The sequence below is a fragment of the Mercenaria mercenaria genome, chromosome 3, assembly GCF_021730395.1.
Source record: "Mercenaria mercenaria strain notata chromosome 3, MADL_Memer_1, whole genome shotgun sequence".
In the NCBI taxonomy this organism is placed as follows: domain Eukaryota; kingdom Metazoa; phylum Mollusca; class Bivalvia; order Venerida; family Veneridae; genus Mercenaria; species Mercenaria mercenaria.
The window spans coordinates 31779055-31796585 of record NC_069363.1 but is presented as its reverse complement, the minus strand read 5'-3'; the positions used below and the strand labels follow the sequence as shown (position 1 = coordinate 31796585).

The 17531-nt window shown below is 36.4% G+C and overlaps 1 long non-coding RNA gene across 3 annotated transcripts in view; it reads right to left on the bottom strand.

Moving 5' to 3' along the window:
* LOC128555539 (uncharacterized) overlaps positions 1-11996 on the bottom strand; it is a 38272-nt gene extending 26276 nt beyond the window's left edge. Inside the window, exon 1 of one of the 3 annotated variants that reach the window (XR_008370142.1) lies at positions 11601-11996. This is a non-coding gene — a long non-coding RNA (uncharacterized LOC128555539). The remainder of the gene's footprint in view (positions 1-11600) is intronic. The other 2 variants (XR_008370143.1, XR_008370141.1) reach the window with 2 other exon arrangements.
* Positions 11997-17531: the final 5535 nt, after the last annotated feature.

The following is a 17531-nucleotide window of genomic DNA, read 5'->3' as shown; positions in this document are numbered from 1 at the left end:
CTAGATGCCCACGGGCAAGATGTCGAGCCCGCCAGCTGTCAAAAGGACTAGGAGTTGCACATGACACCCTGTCTCATTGAGGCAAACATTTATGCCAAATACAAAATGATTGCAAAAAGTTACAATAAATGTTATTTATAGTAACAACAAAGGGAAGTAAATCTTTAAAAAAATCTAAGTCCACACAAAAATCCTTACCAGTAGAGATAGGTCAAAATACACCTCAAAATTGGATGTAACATGCATATTGTACTACAGAAAAGTGGTCTTGATTTTTCCCTAAGACCAGTAATAAAAAAGTTACAATATAAGCTATTTATAGTAACAACAAAGGGAAGTAATTCTAGGTTCTTGAACATGACACTCCGTCTCATGATGGTGAACAATTGTGCCAAGTTACATCAAAATCCCTCCATGCATGAAAAAGAAATACTCCGGACAGTCATTCTTGTATCTGACCTTTGACCTCTAAGTGTGACCTTGACCTTAGACCTAGGGTCCTGGTTCTTGCGCATGACACTCCGTCACATGGATGTGAACATTTGTGCCAAGTAACATCAAAATCCCTCCATGCATGAAGAGGAAATGCTCCGGACAAAGTCATTATTGAATTTAACTTTGACCTTCAAGTATGAGCTTGACCTTTGAGATAGGAACCTGCGGTTTGCGCATGACACTCCGTCTCACTGAGGTTAACATTCATGCCAAATATAAACGAAATTGCTCCATGCATGACAAAGTTATGGTCCGGACAAACAAATCCGGACGGACGCACGCACGCACGCACGCACATACACCGAACAGCCATTTGGACAACTATGTCTTCGCTTCCGCAAGCGGGCTCGACAAAAATCCACTATTTTGGCTATTTCAAGGGCCATCACTCTGTAATTAGACTCCTGCAAGGTTTCATGAATTTACATCAAATACTTTTTGAGCTAGGCACGTCATTAGGTGAAAATGTGCATTTTTGACTATTTCAGGGGCCATAACTTTGGAAATAGGGGGTGGAGCCAAACGAAAAGTAGGAGGGTCGCAAATTCATATCATGATAAAGACTCCTGCAAGTATTCATCAATTTATATCAAATACTTTTTGAGCTAGGGGTGTCAGAAGGTAAACATGTGCATTTTGAGTATTTCAGGGGCCATAACTCTGGAAATAGGGGGAGGAGCCAGACGAAAAATAGGAGATGCGCAAGTTCATATCATGATAAAGACTCATGCAAGGTTTCATCAATTTGTATCAAGTACTTTTCGAGCTAGGTGCGTCACAAACTTTTTTCGGACGGACGAATGCATCCACGGACGGATGCACAGACAAGACTAAATCTATTTGCCCCCACCACTCATAGTGGGGGCACAAAAATATTTCCATTACTCTGAAAGCCATATTTTTTGTTTCGAAACTGCTTCTAGATTTAATATTCTATAATTAGCCCACCATCATCAGATGGTGGGCTATTCAAATCACTCTGCGTCCGTGGTCCGGCGTCCTTCCGTCCGTCCGTCCGTCCGTCCGTCCTTCCGTTAACAATTTCTCGTTATCGCATCTCCTCAGAAACTACCAGGGGGATTTTGACCAAACTTTGTCAGAATGATGTATTGGTACCCTAGTTGTGTCCCCCTGAAAATCAGACTGGTTCAATAAATTTTTAGTAAGTTATGGCCCTTTGTTTATTTCTATAATTTACATAGATTTATATAGGGAAAAACTTTGAAAATCTTCTTGCCCAAAACCACAGAGCCTAGGGCTTTGATATTTGGTATGAAGCATCATCTAGTAGTCCTCTACCAAGATGATTGAAATTATTTCCCTGGGGTCTAATATGGCCCCCGCCCCGGGGGTCACATGGTTTATATAGACTTATATAGGGAAAAACTTTGAAAAACCTCTTGTCCAAAACCACAGGGCCTAGGGCTTTGATATTTTGTATGTGACATCATCTAGTGGTCTTCTACTAAGATTGTTCAAATTATCCCCCTAGGGTCAAATATGGCCCGCCCCGGGGGTCACATGGTTTACATAGACTTATATAGGGAAAAACTTTGAAAATCTTCTTGTCCAAACCACAAAGCCTAGGGCTTTGATATTGTAATGTAGCATCGCCTGGTGGTTCTCTACCAAGTTTGTTAAAATTAACCCCCTAGGGTCAAATATGGCCCCGCCCTGGGGTCACATGGTTCATATAGACTTATATAGGGAAAAGCTTTTAAAAACTTCTTGTCAATAACCTACAACATTCAAATTTGGACCACATGTATGGTTTTGAGTGGCAAGATGAACCTTGACATGAGTTGACCTTGATTTTGACCTAGTGACCTACTTTCACATTTCTATAGCTACAACCTTCAAATTTGGACCACATGCATAGTTTTGTGCACTGAAATAAACTTTGACCTTGACATTGACCTAGTGACCTACTTTCACATTTTTGAAGGTACAGGCTTCAAATTTGGACCACATGCATAATTTCGTGTTCCGAAATGAAATTTGACCTTGATTTTGACCCAGTGACCTACTTTCACATTTCTCAAGCCACAGCCTTCAAATTTGGACCACATGCATGGTTTTATGTACCGAAACAAACTTTAACCTTTACATTGACCTAGTGACCTACTTTCACATTTTTGAAGGTAAAGGCTTCAAATTTGGACCACATGCATAGTTCTGTATTCCAAAATAAAATTTGACCTTGATTTTGACCTAGTGACCTACTTTCACATTTCTCAAGCTACAGCCTTCAAATTTGGACCACTTGCGTAGTTTTGTGTACCGAAATGAACTTTGACCTTAAGATTGACCTAGTGACCTGCTTTCACATTTCTGTAGCTACAGGCTTCAAATTTAGACCACATGAATAGGATTGTGTACCGAAACAAACTTTGACCTTGACATTGACCTAGTGACCTACTTTCACATTTTTAAAGGTACAGGCTTCAATTTTGGACTACATGCATAGATTTGTTTCTGAAGTGAAATTTGACCTTGATTTTGACTTAGTGACCTACTTTCACATTTCTCAAGCTACAGCCTTCAAATTTGGACCACTTGTATAGTTTTGTGTACCGAATTAAACTTTGACCTTAAGATTAATCTAGTGACCTACTTTCACATTTCTCAAGCTACAGCTTTCAAATTTGGACCACCTGCACAGTGTTGTGTACGGAAATGAAATTTGACCTTGAGCTAGTCAGTAAGTCTTGAAATTTGGAACACTCAAAAATGGCACATTGGTGGGCGCCAAGATCACTCTGTGATCTCTTGTTACATATTAAGGTTAGTATATATCATAACATAACATTTTTTCTGAGCAGCATTTCTATCAACATTTAAATATTGGACACTGCTGAAGAAGAAAGCCACATTGATTCTCAGTAGTGTAATTGTGACTGCAATATGTTATACTGATAATTCCAGTATATGAACAGTAATCTATACTGTATACATAAGAGTAGGGAGGTGGGGGTTGGGGTACCATCTTTTGAGTATCAAATATATATTCCTTCTTATTTATAAGACCATACTGATAATTATATCCTAAAAGCTAACTAGAATTCAGCATTTGGCTGTTGAAATATTCAGAACCATCTGCAATAATACTGCCTACAAGGATCTTGCACCCTAATAAATTTTCTACTTAAAATACCTTTTTTTCCAAGTTTTGTTGACAATATATAACTTAAACCTAAAATAATCACAAACATAATCAATGTTAAAATCCTCTTAGAATTCAGGATTTAGGATGCACAAATTGCAAAATTTTATGGGGGAGGACCCCCGTACCCACCTCATACAGAAATAATACAACACTTTTTCAAAATAAGATAACCATCTTATTAGCTCGACTTTTCGAATAGTCTAGCAAGTCTACTCACCTTGGCGTCGGCGCCGGTGTCACACCTTGGGTAAAGTTTTGCATGCAAGTACATATAGCTATTATTTAAAGGCATATAACTTACTTTTTCTTTTTCTATGTCAAAAACCAACCTCACAGGATTAAGTACCATAACTCTGACATGTATTTTGGCCAAATTATGCCCCCCTTTTTGACGTAGAAAACCCTGATTAAAGTTTTGCGTGCAAGTTACTATCTCCAAAACTAATGCAGATATTGATTTGAAACTTCAAATGTGTCTTCAGGGTTAAAAAACGAGGCGGTCCCATCAAGTCCCATAACACTGACAAGCATTTTGGCTAAATTATGCCCCCTTTTGGACTTAGAAAATCCTGGTTAAAGTTTTGCGTGCAAGTTCCTATCTCCAGAACCAATGCAGATACTGGATTGAAACTCTATTGATATTTTAACATTTAAGGTAAGATTCCTGCTTCTGGGACAACAATTCGAATAGTCGAGCTTTGGCAAGGACAGCTCTTGTTAAGAATATCTCTCAAACACAACATACCAAAAAATGTGAATAACAATATCTATAATTTAACTCTTTAAAATACACACAGATGAACTGATTAAAAACTTTGTTTAAAATTTCATTAACTTCAGAACTGTAAATTATGAACTCCGGCATCTATCATTTGTTGTTGTAGGAAATAAAATTGAAAATAATCTACAGACTTGGTCTCATCAAGAACTGGCCGTAGCCGAAGACATCTCACTGTAGACCAAAACAGAACTCAAGGCGATAAGCACTCCAACATCACCAGCACCCTTCATTGTTTTGTATTTTTTTCTTTGTTTAATAATAAAAATTTCATTTGAAATACAGACTTTTCTCCAGTGAAACAATAATCTTGTGAAACTTCTGTTAATGACAGAAATTACTTTCTCTTAAAAGTCAGCAGAATGTAGGATTTCGTCTTTAAAATACAAAAATATTGCAGGATTGGGTCCCCCCTCGAGTAGTCTTCCCCACCCTGCTACATCTTAGTATACATAGGCACATATACACCATCTGAGTCAGGGGTGCACCCAACGCACCATTGTTCCTAAAAACTGCAAGCATACATGTTTTAAAGCTTAGAATTCAGATTCCAGAGCATTAAAAAAAATTCTGGAGAGAGAAGAAAACAGACCCACTGTCTTCTAGTTATACAGGATATTTTGCTTCTTCACCCTTTCTCTACCCATCAGATATTTTAAAAACTGAAACAAATAGAAATCTATGTAAACTAGATTAAAGTTACTTTTGATTTCCCTATTATATGTCAGACCACATCATTCTACTGGGAAATTTGATTTTTTTTACAGGTATTATAACTTTTTTTCTGAAAGAATTTAGCTGTTACACTGACCAGTTAACATGCTAACATGCCAAATTGCAGTGAAATCTTTACGTAATGTTTTTTATCGTTTCTTGAGTGAACTTATACCAAAATGACTGTCACGTTTACTAAAAACCATAGATACGATATGAATTATAATAAAGAATAAATAGACTAGTACTAGACCACTCTAATCTAATCAGATACTGTATAATGCATTTGAAAATACAAGTACTTTGTGTAATTGAACTATTTATTATTATTCAACTTTACAATATTACACACTGTATTAGATCAATTGCAAACATCATATGAAACAGACAGAGCTAATACAAAACATAACTGAGCCAATATGAGAAAAACAGGGCCAATACGGAAAAACAGGGCCAATACGGAATTCAAGCATTTTGATTGGTTCAAAAGAGAGGGCCAATACGGAGAAGCCACTTCCGTTTGATTTTTAAATGACGCCATTTTGTTTTACATCAGAGTTATAGATTACATTTTTTTTCACATTTTGATAAAAAAAAGTCATCCAACATGTTTGAATTTAATAACCAAGTATGACTGAGCGGGATGTACGTCTTCGGAGATTACAACGGTACTTTCGCTTATTCGGTATTGTGTAAAATGCAAGTGTTTCCTGTCAGAAATTCTAGCAGTTGTCAAGGAAAATAATATTATTTTCTCCCTCGCTACGCTCGTCCGAAAATAAAACATTTCTTGATTATACTGTGATAAGAAAAGAAAACAACACTGGTGACGGTTTCAAAGAATGCGGTGCGTTACTGATCTTTATTTTATAACAATTATTGTTAATGGTTCATACAATTGTATTAATTAATGTATGATTAACATAGTATTAAACAACTACTAGAATATGTGCATGAAATGACATCAAATAGATATTGTAAGTTACTTAGAATAACCACATGTTTGGAATTTGATAAAAGAGCTATTTATCTTTCAAAATTATGAATTTCTAAATAGTAAAATATATGCGAACCAAAAAAAAAAAAAATATATATATATATATATATTTAAATAAGACATCATTAGTATATTTATATATTATATATCCGGCCTCACTTTTACAGATTTATTCCAGAAAAATTTAGCGCACAAACGACTTTCTTCTATCAGTACGGCCTCGGGCCAATACGACTACCCTTGGACAAATAACAAGGCCAATATGAAATTGCTTGATTAATAACATTATATTATTAATAATAATACTGAACTTCTATACCGGACAAACCACATTCATAAAAAAATTTCAAAGAGAATTTTTGCCCTTATCGAATCCAGGAACATGGGAAATAATATATTCACAATTCGAGTTACCATTTGAAGTTAAATTAAATTCTTGCAAAAAACTACTTGTTGAAAGTATGAACATTTGCAACAGTATAAATCAGAATTGATTTGGTAAAAGTTTCCTTTAATTTCAGATCATCACTAATAGCATCAGAAGTAGGAAAGTCTGACAGATGAACCACATAGACAAACATCCGATAGACTTACAGATCTAGCGACTCCATCCAAATAAAAATCAATGTATAGTCATGTGTCTAGCGTCCAATTATTGTAAAAGGTCAGATGCGATGGATATGTGAAGCTTAAAAGAAAACGATTCCAGGTAAATGAAAAGCTTAAAACCTGGAAGCACTTAAGACACCACATGAAACATATCAAGTTTTGACTATTTTATAAGAGTTGCTTCTTTAAGGACAAAGCCAATGCCTGTTGAAAGTGGAAAGGTTGATTTTTTTTTTGCTAACAGGCAACCCTTGTGGCTGAAAGAGGACTCGTTACGTGATGAGTTTGTAGCGTTAGAAAATGTTTAAGCTGTGGGTTAACCTAGCAATTCAGATTGATCCGAGTAAGATTGTATTCAAGTTTATAAAGATATCTTGTTGTTTTCCTAAACAATGTAGTCAATCTGTTCCGAGTAAAAACTTTCAGGTAACTGTATTCCAGATACAAAGATGGCTGATTATCATTCTTAACTGTTTTTAAAGGCCGAAAGAAAGTAAATTTTCCGAAATGCACGTGCCATCAGCTGGGATTACAAGATGTAATTTGATAGAAGAAGTCTAAAACTAGTAAGAAGCATAGCTGTAATCTTAAGATGTCCGTGTTTTTTTTTGTCGTATTCATATTAAGATGGGTTTTGATGTTTGATTTCCCAGTCCTATTCTGATTTTAATGCGAGGCAAATTGTTATAAACCGAAAAAAGCTTGTAACCTGGGTGTTTATAGGTCAAATTAGCGTTAACCCCCCCCCCCCCCCCCCCCCCCCCCCCCAAAAAAAAAACAACCCAAAAAAAACAAGTAAATTTGTTAATCTAAACCGAACTTGTAATAATATATATGTTTATTATTGTATACAAATATTTACATTTGTGTGTCAAAATTGTTTCATTCTGAAAGAATAGTCTGTTTCTGAAATTATATAAACTCACAGGGGAGAGTACCGCTAAAACTAGAAGCTCTACTGACATGGGATAGAAGTCAAAAATATATTCCCGCACAGGTTTGCAACTAAACACCCACAGAAATCGCTAATTTTATGGAGTGGATGTCTAGATATCGTTTCTACATGTTAACCATCAAATGCATACATTACATTACATCATCGTGATCATTTATTTGGTGACATTAATCTGTTTAAGTTTTGCATATATTTTCAATCAATGTCTATTTCAATCATTTTCCGGACATTTTCAATAGTACTTATTAAATTCCCCATGTATCGTTTGTTTTTGAATATAACACATTCCACTGTATCGTGTATCTGTTTCGACCCTTGAAACATATAAACTATAATAACAGTACACCTATGTGTATTATGCATTTATCGAATGTATACTTGAATGAGTTGTTGGTGCCGGATTAATAAAGATTTTGTAGATACGGACTTTTATGTTGTTAAAACCGTAAAAAAGCATCATTTTTCTCATTTCGATTATTGAAAATGTAGCAAACTATTTTCTACGTACTGCTTTACACCATAAATGACGAGGTTTACTATAGTCTATAGTATGTATTTTACAAACAGCTGTTTGTTATACTAAAAAATCACTTTAAAATATCACAAGCTTTCATAAAAGAAGCAATAAATTAAAAATGTCTATGGAGAGAGGGCAATATAGAAATTTCCTTTTCCATTTACTTTGCAAATGCGTAAAAATGTGTCTTTGAACATACACACGACAGAAGTCTTGACAAAAAAATCTTCGATTACCTTTTAAAACGACATGTTTTCTTATATATTCTATTTTCTCGCAGAATTATCAAGAGGAAATTGCATTTTATGCTTAATAAACGTAACAGCATAGACTAGTCATAAATTAATGGAACCCACTAGTAATCACAGTGTAACTGTCCCCCCCCCCCCCCCCCCCCCCAAAAAAAAAAAAAAAAAAAAAAAAAAAAAAAAAAAGCAAGAGGGCCATGAAGGCCCTGTATCGCTCACCTGACCTATTGACCTAAAGATCATCATGATTAACATTCTGACCAAGTTCCATTAAGATATAGTCATAAATGTGGCCTCTGAAGTGTTAACTAGCTTTTCCTTTGATTTGACCTGGTGACCTAGTTTCGAACCTGACCTAAAGATCATCAAGATTAACATTCTGACTAAGTTTCATGAAGATACAGTCATAAATGTGGCCTCTAGAGTGTTAACAAGCTTTTCCTTTGATTTGACCTAGTGACCTGGTTTTTGACCACATCTGACCAAGATTTTAACCTGACCTATAGATCATCAAGATTAACATTCTGACCAAGTTTCATTAAGATATGGTCATAAATGTGGCCTCTACAGTGTTAACTAGCCTTTCCTTTCATTTAACCTGGTGACCTAGTTTTTGCTCGTACATGACCCAAATTCAAACTGATCATTTAGATCATCAAGATTAACATTCTGTCCAATTTTCATGAAGATACAGTCATAAATGTGGCCTCTACAGTGTTAACAAGCTATTCCTTTGATTTGACCTGGTGACCTAGTTTTTGACCCCAGATGACCCGATATCAAAATCATCCAAGATTTTATTGAGGGTAACATCCTGACCAATTTTCATGAAGGTTGGGTCAAAATTGTGACCTCTAGAGCTTTAACAAGCTTTTTAGCTCACCAGTCACAAAGTGACAAGGTGAGCTTTTGTGATCGTGTGGCGTCCGTCGTCCGTCGTCCGTGCGTGCGTCCGTAAACTTTTGCTTGTGACCACTCTAGAGGTCACATTTTTCATGGGATCTATATGAAAGTTCGTCAGAATGTTTATCTTGATGATACCTATGTCAAGTTTGAAACTGGGTCAAGTGCGGTCCAAAACTAGGTCAGTAGGTCTTAAAATAGAAAATCCTTGTGACCTCTCTAGAGGCCATATTTTTCAATGGATCTTCATGAAAATTGGTCAGAATGTTCAACTTGATGATATCTAGGTCAAGTTCAAAACTGGGTCACGTGCGGTTAAAAACTAGGTCAGTAGGTCTAAAAATAGAAAAACCTAGTGACCTCTCGAGGCCATATTTTTCAATGGATCTTCATAAAAGATGGTCTGAATGTTCATCTTGATGATATCTAGGTCGAGTTCGAAAGTAGGTTACGTGCGCATGGCGTCCGTTCATCCGTGCGTGTGTGCGTCTGTCCGTAAACTTCTGCTTGTGACCACTCTAGAGGTCACATTTTTCATGGGATCTTTATGAAAGTTCGTCAGAATGTTCATCTTGATGATATCTAGGTCAAGTTCGAAACTGGGTTATGTGCGAGTAAAAACTAGGTCAGTAGGTCTAAAAATAGAAAGACCTTGTGACCTCTCTAGAGGCCATATTTTTCAATGGATCTTCATGAAATTTGGTCAGAATGTTCATCTTGATGAATTTTAGATCAAGTTCAAAACTGGGTCACGAGCGGTCCAAAACTAGGTCAGTAGGTCTAAAAATAGAAAAACCTTGTGACCTCTCTAGAGGCAATATTTTTCAATGGATCTTCATGAAAGTTGGTCTGAATGTTCACTTTGATGGTATCTAGTTCAAGTTTGAAAGTGGGTCACATGCGGTCAAAAACTAGTTCAGTAGGTCTAAAAATAGAAAAACATTGTGACCTCTCTAGAGGCCATACTTTTCACGAGATCTGCATGAAAATTGGTGAGAATGTTCACCTTGATGATATCTAGGTCATTTTCAAAACTGGGTCACGTGCCTTCAAAAACTAGGTCATTAGGTCAAATAATAGAAAAAACCTTGTGACCTCTCTGGAGGCCATAATTTTAATGAGATCTTCATGAAAATTGGTGAGAATGTTCACCTTGATGATATCTAGGTCAAGTTCAAACTGGATCACCTGCCTTCAAAAACTAGGTCATTAGGTCAAATAATAGAAAAACCTTGTGACCTCTCTTAGAGGCCATATTTTTTCAATGGATCTTCATGAAAATTGGTCAGAATTTTTATCTCGATGATATCTAGGTCAAGGTCAAAACGGGGTCACATGAGCTCAAAAACTAGGTCACTATGTCAAATAATAGAAAAAACGACGTCAGTCTCAGTTCAAAACTGGGTCATGTGGGGACAGGTGAGCGATTCAGGACCATGGTGGTCCTCTTGTCCTTTGATTTGACCTGGTGACCTAGTTTATGACCCTAGATGACCAAATATCGAACATGTCCAAGATTTTATTGTGGGTAACATTCTGAATAATTTTCATTAAGATTGGGCCGAAATTGTGACCTCTAGAGTGTTAACAAGCTATTCCTTCGATTTGACCTGGTGACCTAGTTTTTGATTCCAGATGACCCGATATGGAACTCGTCCAAGATTTTATTGAGGGTAACATTCTGACCGATTTTCATGAAGGTTGGGTCAAAATTGTGACCTCTAGAGCGTTAACAAGCTTTTCCTTCGATTTGACCTGGTGACCTAGTTTTTAACCTCAGATGACCCAATATCGAACTCGTCCAAGATTTTATTGAGGGTAATACTCTGACCAAGTTTCATTAAGATTAGGCCAAAATTGTGACCTCTAGAGTGTTTACAGTCAAATTGTTGACGACGGACGGACGACTGACGACGACGGACGACGGACACAGGGCGATCACAAAAGCTCACCTTGAGCACTTCGTGCTCAGATGAGCTAAAAACAAACAAAAACAAAACAAAACAAAAAACACACAAATCGTAAAACAAAGTGTAACAGTGTGTTTATGTTATTCAGAAGCCCGTCATTGATCTACAATAGTAGACAATATAGTTATATCGAACCTGAAGAGACTTGGATCTACAATGAGAGATAAGTGAGTCGAACAACCAGCCAAAGTGACACCTACAAGAGTTGATAAATAAGATCAAATAATCACTATCAAACTTTTACTCACGCTTTTATGGAGAAGTAGCCGGAAGTAAACAAAAGATTACTGGTACCCTGTTGTGTTACCATACCATCAACAACGTAACGTGGAATCCCAACCCTAAGCTATTATTGGATTTTATTAAACCAATTCGACTGTCACAGATTATTATATTGTGAACTTAAGCCTTTATTTTCCCATGATAAACATCTGTTTTGGATTACAACTACGCGTTGTTATTAATTTACAGGTTGTAAATTCTAACAGTGTACAAAAACTCACTTTGGAATAAGTAAACATCGTCACATAAAGATAACACATGTAAACGATTATTATGTAAATTGATGAATTTTTACAATACAAAGCCGACTACTTGCAATACGTTTTAAAAACTTGCTTTTATACCCTTGTTTAACCCCTTCATGTTGATCTTCCATTACAGTGCAACTACTGTACTACCGGATAAACTACGTATTGGATATTCAAAGAATTGCACAGTAAAACGTTCCGCTTACAGGTGTAAAATAAATATAATTTATTTATGAGACAAAAAGGTAGGTGTAATTTTAATTATTTATACATTATTTCAATGTGTGTTTTTTACACTGGAATAATTTTGTTTTTTTAGGCGTGTGTGCCTTCAAACGATATTGGCATACTAGGAATTGTATCATGCCATGCCAGTATCGCCTTAATTAAGGTATTAGACCCGTAATAGAGTACCTCCTTTTTGAAGAGTATTCAATTCCTACCATAAACCTACCTTGACTGCAATTTTCAGGGGGCGTAGGTTCAAGCGCCACTGGGACCAAAAATTTTTCACTTATTTTCCTTTTTTTTCTAGTAAGTTTTTACTTTTTTCATGACTTATTATTGATTTATTGGACAAGAGTGGAAAAATTTCATTTGATAAGCGATTTCTTGCTGTTCAAAGTGAATTTACATCTGAAACAGAAGGGGTAGAGTTACACATCTTTAAAAATACTGAGTTACATGCGGTAAAAGTTCTCTATTTTGCCTTCATTCTTTAGATTACATATTGCAGAAGAAATGTATGTATGTTTTACTTCTGCCCCAAGGTTATTTTTGAATGAAGTGAGCAAAATTCATAACAGACCCGCAGGATTCGACCTTAATTTTTTCAATGTTGGAGTTAGAATTCTGTCTCATTAAATCCGTTTACTTGCGGCACCCTATCAAAAATGATATGGACAGTTTTTTTGTTTTATAATTGTTTACCAATAGTTTGATGTTTCTTTTATCAAAGTTAATGGTATAATGAATTCTCTGCAAATGTTTTGGATAATGGCCATCACTTTGGAACTTGTCTCTACTTGAGCTAGAGGAAATTCCATAAATTATACAAATTTTTTTTTAAAAACCGGCACGGTAAAACTTAAAAATTGCGACACAGTGCGAAATACGGTCAACTTTAAGAATATACCAAGCAAATGCCATTTTTTAAACATTACTATTAGGGTTAAGGCACATCAGCTGCGTTTCATTCTCCGCGCCCACAGGCGCGGAGTATTTGTGATAGATTTTTGTCAGTGCAATGTATGCCGTAACCTTTCATTTGCAAAATCTCGAAATTTTATTTTCAATGTCTGGCCTGGCTCATAATAATGGCAACTTTAAAAACACAAAAGAGAAACATAACTTCCATAAGATCAGGAAAGAAATCAAAGAGCAGGAAAAAAATGTCGGACATCACGTGGAAAATTCCTTTCCTTTTCAGTTTGAAGAATGCGCAAGAAAAATAATAGTTTTGATGAGCGTGCTTTTCAATAAACTCTAAACCATGTGAATGCGCATTTCTCAAGCACATAATAATTATTATTGATGGCTTACCAACACTATTTTAAATGTAAGCTCATCCACATATTTTGTTCAGTGTGTTGCAATAATATCCGTTTGCGTAATAATATTGGCAGTAGCTGTGCAACTTAACATTTTGGCAGCATTTTCATGGAGAATTTTTGCATTTATAGAAACGTAATCAAACTTTTTCACTCATGTGTAAATTCATACATTTTAGCTGTCAGTTTGGAAGATATTCCATAATGTTGACCTGTCAGACAAAAAAAATCCCTCTTAGACGATACATGACCCCTACTTTTCTTGGTGTTTTTGGTGGTTTATAGGTCATTTAAGAACACAAGGCTAGTAATTCTTTTTAATGGGCCTGGCTGTGTGTTCCAATTGTTCATTGTTATAATACAATTCCACATTCTATTATCTGTTCCCAGACTTAAACACCATAACGACTGTTTTTAGCTCACCTGAGCACGAAGTGCTCAAGGTGAGCTTTTGTGATCGCCCTGTGTCCGTCGTCCGTCCGTCCGTCGTCAACAATTTGACTGTTAACACTCTAGAGGTCACAATTTTGGCCTAATCTTAATATAACTTGGTCAGAATGTTACCCTCATAAAAATCTTGGACGAATTTGATATTGGGTCATCTGGGGTCAAAAGCTAGGTCGCCAGGTCAAATCAAAGGAAAAGCTTGTTAACACTCTAGAGGTCACAATTTTGGCCCAATCTTAATGAAACTTGGTCAGAATGTTACCCTGAATAAAATCTTGGATGAGTTCGATATTGGGTCATCTGGGGTAAAAAACTAGGTCACCGGGTCAAATCAAAGAAAAAGCTTGTTAACACTCTAGAGGTCACAATTTTGACCCAATCTTAATGAAACTTGGTCAGAATGTTACCCTTAATAAAATCTTGGAAGAGTTTGATATTGGGTCATCTTGGGTTAAAAACTAGGTCACCAGGTCAAATCAAAGGAAAAGCTTGTTAACACTGTAGAGGCTACATTAATGACTGTATCTTCATGAAACTTGGTCAGAATGTTACTCATGATGATCTCAAAGTCCAGTTTGAATCCAGGTCATGTAGGGTCAAAAACTAGGTCACCAGGTCAAATCAAAGGAAAAGCTAGTTAACACTCTAGAGGCCACGTATGACCATATCTTAATGAAACTTGGTCAGAATGTTAATCTTAAAGATCTATAGGTCGTGTTCAAATCTGGGTTAGGTGGGGTCAAAAACTAGGTCACCGGGTCAAATCAAAGGAAAAGCTGGTTAACTCTCTAGAGGCCGCATTTATGACTGTATCTTCATGAAACTTAGTCAGAATGTTAATCTTGATGATCTTTAGGTCAAGTTCGAATCTGGGTCATGTGGGGTCAAAAACTAGGTCACCAGGTCAAATCAAAGGAAAAGTTAGTAAACACTTTAGAGGCCACATTTATGACCATATCTTAATGAAACTATCTTGATGATCTTTAGTCAATAGGTCAAGTGAGCGATACAGGACCTTCATGGCCCTCTTGTTTTATCAACATTTACAATTACTCCCTATTTATTACAAAAAGTTGTAACGATTAAAAGCCCTCCTTAGAATATGAAAATAAATGTGTCGTCCGCAAACAATTAGATTACTGATGTAGAAACCGGAAACACTGGACATGAAAGTTAACTGATTTATAGGTAGACCTTTTAATATAAAGAATGACAATACATACTAAGACATTATTTACTACCTGCACTATTTACCAAAGCCGCAGAGCAATTTACAGATTATTATAGTTACATGTGTTACTTGTAGGCAGTGAAACTAAAATACAAACTTCAAGTAGGCACTTCCTAGTAGTTAACTGCATCAAAATACACAGTCTAACAATAATTAAAATATCATTTCTGAAAAAAGAGTTATTTGAGCTGAAAAAATGATCCCGGGTGAAATATTTGGAAAAAAATGGAGACAAATCCGCTAAGACTGTACTGCAAGCTTTGTTGAGCCGTATATGTCACAGAACGAATATATAACACGAGTGAAAGATTCGACCGAATATATATCACACGTGTGATGTATTAGATCGAAAATAGCACGCACATGAAACGTATATGATACATAATATTGATGTATACGCTGGACGTTGGTTTTCATAGGCACACCAAAACGAATATCTCACATGCAGAAATGGGCAAAGAAAAAAGAAATTTTCAAGGAATACATCACATTTTTATCAGTTTGGGGTTTTAAAACAGTCAAATTTTATTGACACATCTCAGTTATGCCACATAGATTCTGCTAATGCAAGATTCACAGGGCTGACCGGATCGACCCGATCGTTCCCAAAACATTGTTCGGGAACTGGACTAGTGTGGTTAGTCTTATGTCTTTAATTTGTAAAAATGTTTGATCAATTGCCGACCGAGGGGTTCGGAAAGTTACCGACTGCGTTCGTGCGACCGTCGGGTGGCGGTCGTGTTAACACTGACAAGAAATTGGGAAATGGTCGGTAACTGATCGAGCTCGATTAGCAAGAGGTCGGAATGTCCGTTTTAGGTCTACTTCCATCGGCAATGCTTTTTATCCGATATTTGTATACGTTAAAAATTGAGTAGGGTCGGTTGGCAAGGGTTCTTGAAGAAATCGTGAAAAGATCGTGAAAAGATCATGTAGCAATCGACTCTTGATCGTTTAGAAACTACATTGATCGGAAAAAGATCGAAAAACGAAAAACTCGATTACTGTATGAAATCGCCAATCGTTCGATGCCATCTTCTGTCCAGTTTAGTTCTAACTACCACTACCACCACCACTACTATTACTACCACTACCACAAGCACTACCACCATTACTACCACTAACATCACCACTACCACTAACACCACCACTACCACTACCACTACTACTACTACAACCACCACTACTACTATAACTTCTACCACTTCCACTACTACCACCACTACTACCAGTACTACCAAAACCACCACCACCACTACCACTACCACCACTACTACTACTACCATCACTACAACCACTGCTACTACTACTACCGCCACTTCTACTTCTACCATCACCTCTACCACCACCACTGCCACTACCACCACTTCTACTACTACCACCACCACTACCACTACCACCACTACCATTTTATTTTTGGACTGCCTGTTTCTTTCCTATGAGACAGCATGTGTTCATTCAGAGCACGTATATATGAAACTCAAATATCGGTAATCCCCTGTGTATACATTTTTTTCGGAATAACATCGAGTATAAAACATCACTATACATTTTTATCGGTGTAACACTTGGGTCACGGTGTTCGGGGACATCCATTAGCATTTCATTCTGTAATTTGCCACAATGCAATGACGGGAGTATCTATAAAAATCCCAGTTACACGTGCGACCTTAAGAATACATTTATTTCAAAGCGATCAGCTTAAACACAGAGTAAACTTGATATATTTGGCCGGCTACTACGGGGGTCCGGGGATGGGTGGGTTCTGATCCCCTTCCTGGAATGAGTTTAACTAAAGCATTATTTGTAGTTTCATGCATTTTATATCACAACGAATGTGGCATATACGTTTCGGTGAAAACTGTCAAAAATGACCAGACGAATATGTCACATAAGACAAATGTCAGTTTTACGGTCGAATATATCACACACGTGTTGATATTTGATCTGTGACATATACGGCTCAACAAAGCTTTGGTGACTATTGACCTAGTACCTCATGCAAAACATGCACCACGGAAAAAACATCCTTAATTACTACAAGGATTAGCAGTCTGAAAAGAAAACTATGTAAAGATCAAATCCTTTGAGGCCCTTGGGAAAGAGTGACATTTTTTTGTGGTGAAATTTGTCAACAAACAGACGATTTTTTTTTAAATAAGTCAAAACCCAAAGAATTTCACAAAGTAAAATATGCTGGAAAAAAATCTACTGCTGGAAAGAGAACAATCTCTGATATCAATATAATATATACGTCTAAATATGGGAGAAATATCTAGAAATATGAGAAAATCAAAGAAATCAATTTTAGAATTCTTAGATGCATGACTGCGTTATCCTGCATAGCATTTATCATAGATAGCTTACTTTTCCATTGCACTGATACAACATAGAGACCGTACAAAAAGTTATTGGCGTACT